Source organism: Eptatretus burgeri, chromosome 1 (genome assembly GCF_056783735.1).
Source record: "Eptatretus burgeri isolate ZD-2024b chromosome 1, Ebu_testis_v1, whole genome shotgun sequence".
Classification (NCBI taxonomy): Eukaryota; Metazoa; Chordata; class Myxini; order Myxiniformes; family Myxinidae; genus Eptatretus; species Eptatretus burgeri.
In genome coordinates, this window is record NC_140961.1 from 150837378 (window position 1) to 150853870 (window position 16493).

The 16493-nt window shown below is 38.9% G+C and overlaps 1 protein-coding gene and 1 long non-coding RNA gene across 2 annotated transcripts in view; one reads left to right on the forward strand and one right to left on the reverse strand.

Moving 5' to 3' along the window:
* Positions 1 to 16493, reverse strand: part of LOC147035745 (extracellular calcium-sensing receptor-like) — a 145062-nt gene that overhangs the window by 28678 nt on the left and 99891 nt on the right. The window lies entirely within an intron of this gene.
* LOC147035746 (uncharacterized) overlaps positions 9330 to 16493 on the forward strand; it is a 137341-nt gene continuing 130177 nt past the window's right edge. The window contains exon 1 of the long non-coding RNA XR_015049542.1: positions 9330 to 9538. This is a non-coding gene — a long non-coding RNA (uncharacterized LOC147035746). The remainder of the gene's footprint in view (positions 9539 to 16493) is intronic.

Sequence of the window (16493 nt, forward strand, 5' to 3'; positions counted from 1 at the left end):
CAATAGGATGGTATTTAGAAGGGGTTGAATGATCAACCTTTTTTAAAATAGGCTGTGCTAAGGCATGCTTTCAGGAAAGAGGAAATTTTGGGTTTTTAAATAAAAACAAAAAAACGAGTAAGCAAGGGTGCAATTTCTGAAGAACATTTCTTTAAGACATGGGGAGGAATGCCGTCTTGACGTCGGCCTTGCTTATGTCCAGAGAGAGGCATGTTGCAGACAGACAGAAACATACACAGACAGACAGTCCTGCTTTATTATATACACTGATATTGTATAGAGCTTAACAAGACATTTAACAAGAATATTTCACTGCTCCTATTGTTCTGCATATTTTGAAGAGATTAAATTGCAAAATCAACGTACAAAACCAAGAGAACTACATAATCACCTGTGGGATGTAGAAAGGACCAAGTAAACGGGAGACAATACTAGAAAATGAGGAACTTGCACTTCCAATAATAGCTCTTGGTTTGCAGATATTTTCTTGCGTTGGTGCAAGCTCTGAACCAATGAAACTTACAGTAGCTTTGACTGCTTTGTGGGTATTAAAACAGGCATCATAAATCATGTACCCAAGAGTTACATTTGGAAGCAATAATGGGTTATTGTTAACTTCCTGAATTGCAAATATCATTGCCATAAGCCAGCGAAAGCTCCTGATGTTAAAACTGTTGAAAGAAAGCACAAACACGAGTAATTTGGTGAATTGTGCTGCGTGTAAGAATGAACTTCAATGCAAAAAGCATTAACACATATATAAGCTTCCCAAAGAAGAATAAAAAAGAGATTGCTCAGTTCAAAGTTTATGACTGCAAAAAAAAAAGGCATCATCCTGTGCCCCCCTCCCCCCCCAGATAATCCCCTCACCCAAAACCACAAGCAATTGAAGAAAGTAAATGAGCATACAGGCAAGTAATATCCTGTGGGAAGCCCACTTAATGTTGAATTTGATTAACCAACACCTTTGTCGATTAAGCCACCTGTATTCAGTGCATGATCCAACATGCCAGTTATAAAACAACATTATCACGAATATAGTCCTCCAGCAATTCCAATGAGCCTATTATGTCAGTGCAGCAAAAATGATATTATCTCTACGCACATGCAGTAATCTATTAAGGAGGAGAAAAGTACTCCTTCTGGAGAGATGGTAGCGAAAAAATTGGCCACCCATTCAAATGTGCACAGAATGATATGCTCATAAATTACTATAGAGTAGTCATAAAACATTGAAAATCCATATCTTATATTCTCCAGTGTTTTCTGAACTACCAAGACTTAAAAAATATGCCAGAATACATCTATGAAGTACAAGGAGAGACCACTAAATCGCCAATTTATACTTCTGCTTCTCCTCTAAAAGCAATGTAAGAATGTAGCCTGACCAAACTCAAATAACTGCTGAAGCCACAATGGCATTTCCAAAGTGAAGTATTTACTTTGTTGCTGGGCTAGTGCACACAACCCAAAACTTAAAAAATATATAAAACATTAATCATTTTATGATGAAGGGAAATGAAATGTAAATATGGACTCAACCAAACCAAGCCAGGATCGTCTGGGGGGGGGGGGGTGGGGATGGACACTAGACAAAACCATTGTGAGAGTGCTACATATCCAAACCATCAACCAAATCAACTGAAACAAGCATTAAAACAATTTCATAACAGAATTATTTAATCAAAACCAAAATAATAAAATAAATGAAACATGAAGCATTTTATCTATCTTCTACATATTACTAAAACTCTCATCTTGTATGTATGTATGTATGTATGTATGTATGTATGTATGTATGTATGTATGTCCCAAAATACAGCCAAAACGGTACACGATATTGCAAAAAGTTTAGGACCACCTTACTCACCATTATCTTGTGGTGTGCAGTATCAAGTTTCGTTCAAATCGGGCAACGAAAAAAATTATTTAAAAATCAATTCCCGATTCAGTCAAGTACTCTTCGGGATTATTTGGTCAATGGAAACAACCTCAGCAGTATAGTTCGCTGGAGCTATCTTTTTTTTTTCTTGAAAAGATTTATAAAAAAAATTCAAACATTTAGTATAGACAAAGAATGATTTATTTTTACGCATAAAATAAACATCTCCATTTTGATTTAATACTTCCGTGTTCATTAATTAAAAAAAATTGTGTTCAGAAGGTTATGCACAATAATTTATTCGACTTTCTTTTCTCCAATTTTTTTTTCACATTGAAGGGCAATATCAAGTTTCATTCAAATCAGGCAACGAAAAGAATTATTTAAAAAATCAATTCCCGACTCAGTCAAGTAATCTTCGGGATTATTTGATCATGGAAGCAACCTCAGCAGTATAGTTCGTTGGAGCTATTTTTTTTTTCTTGAAATGATTTATGAAAAAATCTCAAACATTTAGTACAAAACAAAGACGATTTATTTTTATGCATAAAATAAACAGCGCCATTTTGATCTAATACTTCCCTGTTCATTAATAATAAAAAATTGTGTTTAGAAGATTACGCACAATAATTTGTTTGACTTTCTTTTCTCCGTTTTTTATTTCACATTGACGGGCAATATCAAGTTTCGTTCAAATTGGGCAACGAAAATAATTATTAAAAAAAAATTAAAATTCCCGATTCAGTCAAGTACTCTTCAGGATTATTTGATCAATGCAAACAACCTCAGCACTATAGTTCACTGGAGCTATCTTTTAATTTTTTATTTTTTTATTTTTGAAATGATTTCTTTATCAACCGGTCACAATGGGAGCCCAACAGGTTCACGGGTCGTCTAGTTATTTATAAAAATGATAATGCATCGACATTTCTGAATATGTGGTAATCCACATAGTGGACTGAACCAAAAGCCAGCATGAAGGAGGGAGGGGTAGAATGTTCAATAAGTCAAATTTAATAACATAGATGGATTTAATCCATACCAAAATATAGAAAACATTAAGAATTGTAATACTTAAAATATTTTTGAAGAAACAAGAAAAAAGCATTAAAAAACATATAAAAACAGAGAGATTAAATCTCAAAAAGAAAACAAAACAAACAAGGTATGAATGACACTACATTAAGTTGCCACAGTATGACACCACAATCCCTTGTTTGGTTGTTTTTTGGATATTTCATCCCTCTGTTTTTACTTCTTTTTTTTTGTTGTGCATATAATAAATGTTAGTGTGTGTCAGTCAGTTTGTCAGCTTGACTCCTCCATAACTCCAAAACCATGAAACCTTGCGCCCCAAAACATTGCATGCACACTTAGGGAACTCCAAGGGATTGCATGAATCAAAACTGGGTGTTTGGGTAAAGTTAAACACCCCGTGTGAAGATAATTAACTCATCTCATCATGAGAAAACAAAAATAGGCTTCTCTTTGGTCAGCCCACTCTCCCTCGAAGGGGTCATAATCCGCCATTTGTTTTGGACTGCTCAAAAATGCCTTCCCTTAAAACCATGATGTACCGTAATTTCACAAACTAATTAAAGTATATAATCAAAATCTGTCTTCGGATTTTGGGATACAGCATGTGGACAAATTAAGTGTCAATCTGGAGTGAAACCTGAAAATTTAAAGAAAATAACTACTCTTATAACTTAGCTTATTTACGCATTTATTTTAAGCAAGCAAGAGTGTGAGCCCTCCTTCTCCATATTTATAAATTGCCAAAGCGGAGATTTATATTGAGTGAAGAAAATATTAAGGAATGTGCCCAAAGTGTAACTTATTTGAGTGCAATGAAAATAATTATCATAAAGTGCCATTCAGAAAATTCCTCATCTTCTCCGTATATATCACGAATCGCCTGCCTTGCCAGGTATTCCCTATCAACTGTTTAGTTGGAGTACTTGCACGAGTCCTTAAGCCACTGGGCGAGTGCTCTACAAGTTGCTTGCTAATGGAACACCACACTGTTTCACCATTCTCTTACCTTTCCATTTGCTTTCTTTGTGTATTTGCTTAAATATTTGTAATGAGTTTGTTGCTCGACTTTGAGTGCTATTATTTGATGTTTGTTTGCTTGCAAGCCATGGTGATGGAGCTAACAGTGGTCCTTTTTTTCATCATTATTATTGTTATTTTATTCAACCCAATATTGCATTGTTTCACCTTTTTTTGTGATCTGCTTTCATTTTGTATGTTATGTCATATAATTAGAAGCTTGGAGCAATGTTAGCTTTTATATAAAAGTGAATGAGATGTTTGTTTGTGGTGCCACACCTCTGAGCTCCCAAAGTTATTTGTGAGGAAACTTCATGGGGTCACATGTTTTACCATGATACACCTCAGTAGATGTTTTAAAGTCATTTTCTCACAATTCATAACTTTGAAAAACATGAGCCACCACAAGTCGTGGGGATAGGGTGGGACTCCAGTATGAGTGGGTGTGGTTGGAGAGAGGAGGCTTGGAGAGGGAGGAGGCAGGTGAGGGTTTGGGATGAGTGGGGGGCGGGGCCATAGCATTGCCTGGGAACATTTGTGAGTCTATAATAAATTGTGTCTCTGAGTATCTGTGAGTGTCTTTGTGTGTGCGCAAGTGTGTTCTCGCCTCCTCCAAAACTCCAAAACAATAAAAAGTAGCAGACTAAATCTTTGCATGCATACTCAGCGAACTCCAAGGGAGTGCATAAATGAAAACTGGGTGTAGAAACCCTCAAATATGTCTGGGTTTAGGTATCTAAAAAATGCTGCATGAGTTCAAACTGCGATAATTAAAACCAAGGGACAATGGGAAGAGGGGTTTCGGTTCCGGGGCTTTGAAATGATAGAGGATAATCGATGGAGGCCATAAATAAACACATTACTTTTGAAATAAACATGTAAATATATATCTTCTTCTTCTTCTTTCGGCTGCTCCCATTAAGGCACTGTCACACCTTGATGATTTAGCCAGCGTATGCCTGATGCATGCAAAATTTGGCGAAAACGCTGGAACACGTCGAATACGTTATGGGTAAGTTTGTATACGTTAAGAGCACGCTGGCATACGTCGTAGTATGCTGGCTTTTTTCGTAGTATGCTGGCATACGTCTTTGTACGCTGGCATACGTCGAAGTATGCCGAGGTGTTTGACAAATTTTCCATGCTTGAAATTTTCCTACGTATGCCAGTGTATGACTCACACATTCCGCATATGCTGGCATAAGTTGTCAGCACATTACGCGATCGTTGACACACGTTGACACACGTTACTTGTAAGTTACTCATAAGTCGAAACATGTCGAGGTAATGGTTAGCGTACGCGAAACTTATTTCTAACCTATGAGTAACGTGTTGTAGGCACGTTACGTGATCGTTGACACACGCCGACAACACGCTAAGTAATGGTTGGTATAAGTTATCTCTAAGTTATCGAAACGTTCTGTGTACGTTAGTAATACGTTATGCATTTGTCCAAATCTTATGAATACGCCAAAAAATGGAAAAAAACATCACCACTTCAACGTAAAAAAAAAAAACAAACAAAAAAAAACATGGAGTCTGAAACACTGACGGGTTCCTACTGTGAACCCCATCTTTATATACCAATTCCCCTAAACGCTGCCAATGCACCATTATACGGTAGCTGTAAGTTAGAAACACATTCAGTAAGTTCTGTGGTTGTCCGGAAGACGTCAATCAAATACGTCTACATACGTAAATGTGCGTTGGAGATACGTTACACATAGGTTAAAAGCACGTTACTCATAGGTTCAAAGCACGTTACTCATAGGTTAAAAATTAAGTTTCGGGTATGCTAAACATTACGTCGACGTGTTTCGACTTATAAGTAACTTACAAGTAAAGTATGTCGACGTGTGTCAATGATCACATAGTGTGCCTACAACTTATGCCAGAGTAAGCGGAACGTGTGTCATATGTCGAGTACGTCGAGAAATTTTCAATATGTTGAAAATTTCTCGACGTACTCGGCGTATGACGACGTATGCCAGAAAACTACGACGTATGCCAGCATACTACGATGTATACCAGCGTGCTCTTAACATATACAAAACGTACCCATAACGTGTTCGACGTGTGCCAGCTCGGTTCGGCAAATTTTTCATATGTTGGCATACACTGGCTAAAACGTCAAGGTGTGACAGCGGCTTCACACTTCGATGTCTAGTGCGTTTATGATTTGAATCGTCGAGCCGCAGCCTAAGAATAGCCTATGCCACGTGATCGTCGGCGATACGCTGCCGCGCGATATGCATAAGTTAGACTTTCGTTGGGCATAGGTTGTGAACGCTGACAACACGCTCAGCATTCGTTGGTATGTTACCTATATGTGATTAAAACGTTTTGTGTACTTTACTAATATGTTATGCATAAGTCCAACACGTTATTTTATGCCCAAAACTTAAAAAAAAACATCAATAGTTCAGCGTACACCAGCGTTTTACATACAATTTGAGACCTTGCCAAATGCTGGCTAAAACGTCAAGGTGTGACAGGGCCTTTAGGGGTCGCCACAGCGGATCATCCTTTATGATCCGCATACTTATTTGGCAGAGGTTTTACGCTGGATGCCCTCCTGACGCAACCCTGGTCACCTCTTACGACACAGGGATCTGGTACACCTATTTAAACCAGGGTATACACCGGCCCAGTATACTGGTACTCACTTTGCCGACCTCGGAAGGATGACAGGCTGAGTCAACCCCCTGGTGTATTACTTCAGCGGCCCAACGGGGCTTGAACTCAGGACCTCTTGGATCCCAAGCCGTTGCCCTAACCACTGCGCCAACACCAGTGTGTGTATGTATATATATATATATATATATATATATATATATATATATATATATATATATATATATATATATATATATATATATATATATATATATATATATATATATATATATATATATATATCTATCTATATATATTGTTGTGGTTACCAAATTCGCAAACCACCATTCAGGTCCCTTAGGTGAGGTATCTCGGTAAGTACATGTGTAGTTAGGCCCAAACCCGTTGTCTAGTGGGAATACATGTCATTTATGCGTGCTGCGACTCTTCAGGATAGCCGTTTTTCTTTTACTATCTTTAATTTGGACCAACCGCCATTGTTACCACCACCAGTCACAACATCAACCACCAACCACAACGCCGCTTCACCACAACCGCCACGACCTTCACGTCACACCTCGCAACCGTCGCATCGCCACCGTTCTTGCGCCGCTTGTGGGTACCGGTGTTGGACTCGTGCAGGGCGCGCGCCGAACAGCGTGTACAAAACCACGGATTTTCTGCTTCAAAAACGGATCAAAAACGACACACGCCCACTTTTTGCCGTCCAATCGGTGAGCGAGGGGCGAATTGGCCCCGCCCCCAGGGCGTTGGAGGGCGATCGATATATGCAAATTTATGGATCAAAAAGCATTCACGCCCACTTTTTCTCGGGCCAATGGGGAGCGAGGTGAAAGGTCGAAGGGAGGGGGTCAAAGATGAAAGGGCGAAGCCACGGGGCTGATAAAAGCGACCGTGTTCGTCAGTCCAGGAGTAGGAGAGTCGAGAACAGAGAGTTAAGACTTCGCGGGCGGTGGAGTTGGCAAGAAGGAGCTGGTCGTCGTGTGCGTTGGAGTCGGAGCGGAGGGGACGGAGCTGTGGAGAGGCGGCGAGGGCAGACGAGGGGTGCTCGCGTCGTGCAGGGAGCTGCACCCCAGGGAGGCCGACAGCGCGACCTGGCCGAGGTGGAGACGCTCGTCGCGGGACAATAGGAATCCTCTATACCCCGAGCATCAGCAACCCCCTCCTGTTTCCCCCCGCGCTGAGATAGTGCGACCAAGGGGGCCCCTTTCCCACCCCCTACCAGACACTGCCCACGAGGCCCGCGGAGTTGAGGCACCATCGCCGCTCCGCGTCTCATCACCAGACGGGTAGGCCCGACCCAGTCTCGGCCTCAGGCCCGCCTCATCCTTGAGGGTATTCTTTTCCTTGGTTTTGGCTATGTGTTGTCGGCGCCGTCTGTGAAGTAGAATTGTATAAGTGTTGCCGTGTGCTCGGTAGTCGGTATTAGCTCTGCATTGTGTCCTCGCTTTTACATTTGCTTTTTGTGTAAATTGCATTGTTTTTTTTCTTTTCTGTGTGCTTTTCGTTCATCGCGAATAAATGTGCTTTGTGTTGAACTTTTTCCCGCTTCGCTTCGTCATTTCCTTCATTGAATCCTCATCTTGCTTCACGTAAAGGGTTGGTAGTGGGCTGAATACGCCCGATAATTAATCGAACCGTCGAGGCCGACGATAACACCGCTCGGTTATCCCGATAGTATGGAACGGGTCGCTTAAGTGGCCCGTGTCCGAAGTCGACCTGCGGCGAGGTGCGATCGCCCGGTCTACCCTCCGCGTGGGTACTTAGGTAGGTCGAATTTGGCGAGCAACCCTATCCCACGCGGGGGCTGATTGGCTCGATCGCGGTGAGACCGAAAGGTCCACCCGTGACTGGTTCCCGGCGTTAGTCCGAGAGGGTCACGACTGGATTGTCCGTCCGGTGGGCGACGTGCCGCGATTCGAGTTACGTGGCCGTCAGCACGCCGGCGGGCGCGAATACCGCAACAATATATAAATCAGAAAATCAAAAAAACCTCAGAAATCAAACTTTCATTATTTTGGAACACTCATGTACATATATATATATATATATATATATATATATATATATATATATATATATATATATATATATATATATATATATATATATATATATATATATATATATATATATATATATATATATATATATATATATATATATATATATATATATATATATATATATATATATATATATATATATATATATATATATATATATATATATATATATATATATATATATATATATATTAACATTGTAGTGCAAAATGCTCTCTCCATAATGGACATAATTGTGCCAACTTGAGGAACCCTAAATATCATGGAATTTTGTTCATTTTTGAGCTGTAATTTCTTACGGGGTATTGGAAGAAACGCAAAATCAGGGAGCAGCAGAAATCAAACTTTCATTATTTTGGAACACTCATGTACATACATATATATATATATATATATATATATATATATATATATATATATATATATATATATATATATATATATATATATATATATATTTAACATTGAAGTAAACCTGCAAATGCAATAAATACAGTGTAAAATATACAAAAACACAATAATTCTACCCAATAAATTTATTACAACACAACGAGGTGGGTGATGGTAAATATATTTCTTACTCGCACTGTACTCTGCCATAAATAGAAAATACAAGACTGAGCTTGGGATGCTGCTATAAGAGGATGAAGGGTGGAGTGGATCAGGGGAAGGGTGAGCTGGGAAAAAGTAAGCGGGGATGGTTGAGGAGGGAAAGGGTGAGTTGGGAAAGGGTGAGCAGAGAAGGCTGAGTGGGAAAGGTGATTCAGCGAACTGAAAACCAGTATTAACTTTACGACAAAGGCACCTGCAGCATTTCCACAACCCACAAAGGAGAAGGGTAACAGGATCCTCAAATCACTTTAATTTGAACCACAATCTTCCCTGCTTGGTGACCAAGGTATGAATTCACATCCTCTTCTCGAATAATCCCGTCTCGTCGATGTTCCGTTATAACTCCCTTCGCCTCATTTCGTTTCATGAGAATGTATGTATGAGAAAGGGTGTTTGAATCGCGGTATCGGAAATCAAGTGTTTCACAATGAATTCACAATAGTAGAATTCACTGTTCACAGTAGTGGCTGAAACCTGAGTTCTATCCAGGTTCCTCCTGATGACTCCATCTTTGCTCTTTACTTCTTCGGGTTCCTTCTTGATATTCCATTGGATTATGTTTGCACCATATCAAGATAATGTGTGGACTGTGCTTCCCCGCTGATGGACCTCAGGTCGCTTGAATATGTTGCTGCATTTGAGCCTGGGGTCTCACTGCTGATGAAATCTATCTTCCCAGGTTCTTCCTGACATTTTTCTTCTTTGTTCTTTTGACATTTCTCTTCTATTTTTTTTTCCACAATTCTCTTTATGTATTCTAATTCTTGTTTTTCTTCTTTCATCTCTTTTGTTATCTATCTCTCTCACGATAAATTAATTATTGCATAGATTTTACTCTAAGGCTCACCTGGCTGGGTTTGAGGGTTGTGGAGTATCAGCTGAAACCAGAATCATATCCAGGTTCCTCTTGATGACTAATCTTTGCTCATTACTTCTTCGGGTTCCATCTTGGTCTTCCGTTTGTTATTCATTCAAAAGGAACGCTCCCTGGTGGAGGTTTAGTTTGCAAGTGATTTGCTTTTGCTGCTATATTACAAATGGGTTGCCCCAGAGGCGTATTTCTTTTCAATAATTACATTGCCAAACAATGTATAATTTCAACATTCCAAACAGGGATGAAAAAAAAATTCTAGGAATAAAAACGCTTTTCTATGAAGTAGGAATTAATCAGAATTGATATCAATTCCGGTTCACTTCTCGATTTCTTTTGATTCCATGGATGGAATTGATTCCGTCCACCACTATTAATCCAAGTCAAGGCATTGTTGAGCAGGTCAAACAAAATGGTGAATTAAGGCCTCAGCAGACAGAGGGCTGACTCAGGGCTGAGCAAGAATGACACCTTGATAAAGGATAATTAAACAAGACCATAAATAATATTCAAAAGGTGTATTTAAATTAACCCACACCCATTTTTCATTCATGCACCCCCTTGTTGTTCCGTTAGCGTTTTACTGTTGGAAAAAAAAATAATACATATAGGCATTTCCCAATTTTTTATATAGAGAGTCAAGGTTCGTGGAAGAACACTCAATCGATCAGGATGCAATAGCAGAAAAAGGAACAGCACAGAGAGAGGAAACAGCAAGAGCAAGGTTGAAGGCCAAAATATACGGGGACTTGGACAAATAATGGGTGTCTGGAAGAATGAGTGATAGGGGAAGACAAATGGGGTGGACAAGATGGATACAAAAGCAAACTCTCAGGATGGAAAAACAGGAAATTTTGAAGAAGTTGGGGTTGGGGTTGGTGGAATGGTTAACAGGGGAAGAAAGATCATGGTTTTTGAAGGAGATTATCAGAGATGGTGATTAACAGTTGTCTTGAAGACCTGGAGGGAAGATAATGTGTAAATTGGTTCCACAGGTGGGAGAAAAGAGGAATAGATAGGTATAGATGAGCAGTTATTCTGGATATTTGGAGTTTCACCAGAAGGGGGTTGATGGTGAACTGCTTTTACCATGCAAAAACCTGCAGGGGACAAAGCAAAGGGAAGGCAGAGGATGCAAGACCAGATAGGTGGCGGTAGAAGGCAGATGGAACAACGACCTGTGATGGGAAAGTGATGAGCCGATCGACTCAGCTTCATCATGGGAGATTCCAATGACCTTGAAGGCCTTGGTTTCCTTGTTATAAAGCTGATCAAGTTGTGAGGTAGGGGAGCAAACCCAGATGGGGGAGCAGTACTCCAATCAAGCTGTGATGTAGGCCTTGTAGGTGCATAGGAGTTCAGGTGTGCCAAAGAAAGACTTTATATTATGGAGGATGCCCAAATGGCAACTGGTTTTGGAGGCCAACTTTTATATCTGATTTGCCCGAGAATGACCATGGCTGATATTGAGACCCAGGAATTTGAGTGACTGATCTTCTTCAAGAGGATTTTTATGAAAGTAGATTGGGGGTTGCCAGATGGACCTTTCAGAGAGAGATAGTGAGAGTTATTCAATGAATATTCAGTTTGGAGATATTGAGAAAAGGGAGGAGGAAAAAAATAATGGAGTACAACAACTACAGGCAGACGGAAATTCAAGTGGAATGAGATTGTTGTGGAGTGAAAAAAAAATGTTTTTAATTCTTTGAAGCATGGAGGAGAAATTGGATAACATTGAAGAGGTAGAAATTAAGACATGTGGGAAGAAAGAAGCAGAACGAGTAACACGGTGACAAAAGGGACACAATCTTCAAATCGGCTATCTGAGGAGTATGCCTTGAACAATGTGAAAATTAATTTGTCAAATACAGCAGAAGGGCTGATTTAACCTGAAACAATAGACAGAAACACAAACAGCATCACAGTGATTAAGATATAACAGAAAAAACATGATGAATCGGGTTCAGAAAACTTAGCTTTCACAAGCTGGAAGCTGCAGGTGCAGCTTTGTCCAACACATGGAAAAATCTCTAAACTGGAAGTATTTGCGTTATTTTTTTATTTCATTTTTTCAAACAAATGTCGTTACTCACATAATATTGTTATGGTTGTGCATTTTCAATGAACATCACCCAACCCAGGGTTTATGGGGAAAATGAAAATGTTTGCATTTCTGAGTCCGCCAGATTAATTTAGCCACAATTGGCAGATGTTCTCATTTATAGGGCTTGTTTTCCAGCCTGTCTGATGGCCTTGCAATAACACCATGATAACACTCGTAGACAATGCTAATTCGCTGGTAGCTGAGGAAAATTTCCACACAAACCAAGATGTGTGATGGAGAAGGTTTAACAATGTAGCGTTTGGATGGGGGAGTGGACAGACACTGGCAGAGAGGAAGAGATATTTCTAAACATGTGCTCGACAAGTTCTAACATTTCTGAAAAGTGCAACACACTTGAGCTTACAAACTACAAAGTATTTTTCTCATCTATCGCTCCATTTTATCGCCTAAACCAGATCTGTAACAATAAAATTAATAGTCCCAAGTTAGAGAGGCACTCATTTCTCAATGTCGGGGTCATACTTGGGGTGCACTGGATGATAAAACTGATTTTCAGTTTCATTTGATTGAAAATTAGGGGCCCATGGGGGCTGAAAGTCCTGATAACACAATTGTATTTGTGTCGTGAAAACTATGTATGATGAGTGGGTCCTGAATTGTGTAAAATGTGTCATTATTTTTGTCCAGTGAAAGGACCTTTAAACCCTTTTAGACCCCAAATGGGTGTAAAATGTCATAGAGATCTAAAGGGTGTCAGGGTCTAAAGTTGTCTGCAAAAAACGAAATGGCTCAAAGAAACACTAAAAATGTAATAAAAACACTAAACAGTCCTTAATAGGACGACAACACTTTCCAAGGGAGTCAAAATAGTCTGAAATTCTCAAAGGTCAAAGGGGTCGAAAGCATCCCTTTCAATAGTAGTTAGAGTAAAGGTAAAGAAAGAGGGTATGAATGACATCAAGAGGTAAAGATTTAATGAAGAGCTCAAATTAAATAAAGATCAAGATCAAATCAAATTTAGAGGTTAAATTAAGAGGTTTAAATAAATACGCCATTGGCAGCTGTTTCGACTGTACAGTTTTGTGACAATGATCGAGGAGCTACTTAATTTCAATTTAATTTTATATATTAAAACACCGTATAACATGAATCGGCTTGTTGGCATTTGCAAAAACTTGCAGTCGAGCCAGAATTTTACTCTGAAGTTGGAAAAATTGTCTGCCATCTCAACCAATCAATTATGCCACACATTCTACCAGCGGCAGAACGGGGGATCATAGATACACAAACAAAAATGGAAACATCCAGCGATGCAATACTCAAGCTCACTTCATCACAATATATATATATATATATATATATATATATATATATATATATATATATATATATATATATATATATATATATATATATATATATATATACATATATATATATATATATATATATATATATATATATATATATATATATATATATATATTTGTTTTGTGATCTTTCACTCAAATAATCATTCCAAAATCGTCAGTTTATCTGACAAGAGTTGAGAGAAGGTTCGTGATTGCATAAATACAATTGATAAATAAAATAAAATAAAAAATGACCGTTTTTACAGCCATTTTTCCCTGCTATGCAGGGGTTTTGCTTTTTCTTGAGGCAATGTTTTATGGCCGGATGCCCTTCCTGACGCCAACCCTGGTCACCTCTTACGACACACAGGGATATGGTACACCTATTCTAACCGGGGCATACACCGGGACCAGTACACTGGCACTCATTTTGCCAACCTCGGAAGGATGACAGGCTGAGTCAACCCCCTGGTGTTAATTCAGCAGCCAACGGGGCTTGAACTCAGGACCCTTGGATCCCAAGCCGCCACCCTAACCACTAAGCCAACACCAGGCTTACAATTGATAAATCTTGATATCAAATAAAAAAAACGCATCACAGAGGAACATGGTCATGACTTTGGACTGTTCCATTTGACACATCGGTTATTATTATGTCTGTTATTCAAAGCTCACAAACAAAGCTAATATAGATCATTCTTGGAAACACGAAGTAAGAGATGAACAAGGACTTAATTCCACTCATGGACCTTATGTGCGGCTCTTGGTATTCCCCGATTCCGATGAACCTGATGAGGACCCACTTCCCCCACTCACCAGATAAAATCAATCCAACAGTCCAAGCCCAAAGTAAACAAATCTGATTAATTTGGCAGCAAAAATAATTGTATTATACATCCCGAGGAAAGCGATGTCATGATAAAATGGTACGAACAGAAACAAGATTTGCTGTTAAGTAGAAATGTACCTGAAATAGGTACCTGAATATCTGTAAATGCACAGCAGCATAAAACTGAAATATTTTCTGTTTGACATACTGTGCGGTTAAAAATAACAGAATACATGTTTTGTAATCATAAATGCCCGTTCAATTGTACATTACCTTCAAAGGGTTCAAGACCCATGGATTTATAATATACCAAGGTAAAAGTACCTTGAGCATTTACTGTTTCGTTTTAGGAAAGCTGCGTGAAGTGGCAACAGACAAGGATGACAAAGGTACATATCCTGCTACATTTAATGAATGAGAACTGTATGTTGAAGTATGGTACCACAGAATTTGTTACTGAGTATCCACAAAATCCCATGAGAAAAAAAAGAAAGTAAAAAAAGAAAACAAAGTTTATGATCCAGGTAAATCAGGTTTATATTCGAGCAAACTGATCCTGTTGGAATGATCATGGTGGGAAAACTCGTTTATTGGTTTGAACTCTTTCTCTTGCAGTGAGAAGTCTGGTGTGGATAAGACCTTCCACATATTTTCTAAGAGTGCATTTGATTAAAAGATCGTTCAGGGTGAATTCAGTCATGCTTTGCATCATTGTACAGTTGAGTTTTAGCCCCAGTTTTTATTGTGCCATATAATCCGATAATTGTGCTGGCACAATCCCCTTGTGGTAAGCACACTTCCCTCGAGTTGTTCAAATCCATTTTCAAATTCAGACCGAGCTATAAAATTGTGTTAGAATCCTGACCCAGCTATAAGCTTTCATCCCTGTGAGTAGGGTGAATATACTGATTCTGGCTCACTTTTCCCCATGTAAATGAATCGGGGATTTTCAGTGATTCATTTTTTTTCCCCTAATAAGTAAACCCCCTTTTTATACCAAGGTATATTTATTTGTCTCCCCTTTTAACCTCGGGACACTTTTTTTCAAATAACCAATGCAATAAGATCAAGATTTGTTCAAGTAGTAAAGTAGTAATGTGATTTGTTAAAGGTGATTCTAAAGAAATATTTGAAAAATATAAGCCTCGGGACACTCTTTTTCAAATAACCAATGCATATTGTTTAGCTCACTCATTGAACCTATAAAGATTTGTTCATTCTTAAATTCCTTCAATAGTTTAATTTTCTTTGCACAATAATCCCCATCTAAAATATTTAAAAACAAAACATTTGAATCTTTATATTTTTTAAGATACCCCTTTTGTGCCATTACGAAATGATAAACTTCTCTTGATGCCCTTGTTTGACCACCTCCTGAGCCACAGGTTATTTTTTGTTGAGCCACGCCCACTTTTCATAAGCCCCGCCCACTTCTCTTTAAGCCCCGCCCACTTCTCATGAGGTATTTCCATAAGCCACACCAACTTTTCCTAAGCCCCGCCCACTTTCATGAGGTATTTTCATAAGGCACGCCCACTTTTCCTAAGCCCCGCCCATATATCTAAGCCCCGCCCTTTTATAAAAGCCCCGCCCACTTGTTATGAGGTATTCCCATAAGCCACGCCCACTTTTCCTCAGCCCTGCACACTTTTACGAAGCCCCGCCTACTCTTGCATCATTTCCAGTTCATCTCTGACTCAAAGAAATCACTAGAAATTTCTGGAATGTTATGGTTTTGAAAAATTTCCCAACGAAGGCTTTCCTGGGCTTGCCCAGGGAATTTCCAAAGGAAACCACATCCACCAGTCTTTCCCTATAAAAGCCTCAAGCCCAGGCCCCATTTTGTTGGAATTAGTCCTGCTTTGGTTTTTGAATCCGCTGAATATTCATTGTTTTGAAGAGCATTCACAATATAATCAGGTGGTCAATTAACCTCTTCCATTTGTTGAAATAAACCTTCATCATCATATTCTAATTCTCCTAAATGCTCCAATTCTTCCTCCGTCATTTGATCAAAATCTTTTAACATTTGAAGTTTTTAAGGAGTTTATTCTACTGTGGGAACTGTGGAAACATCTTTCATTTTTTCGGGGGAAGTTTTTAAAAGTGGTTTAAAAAATTTCT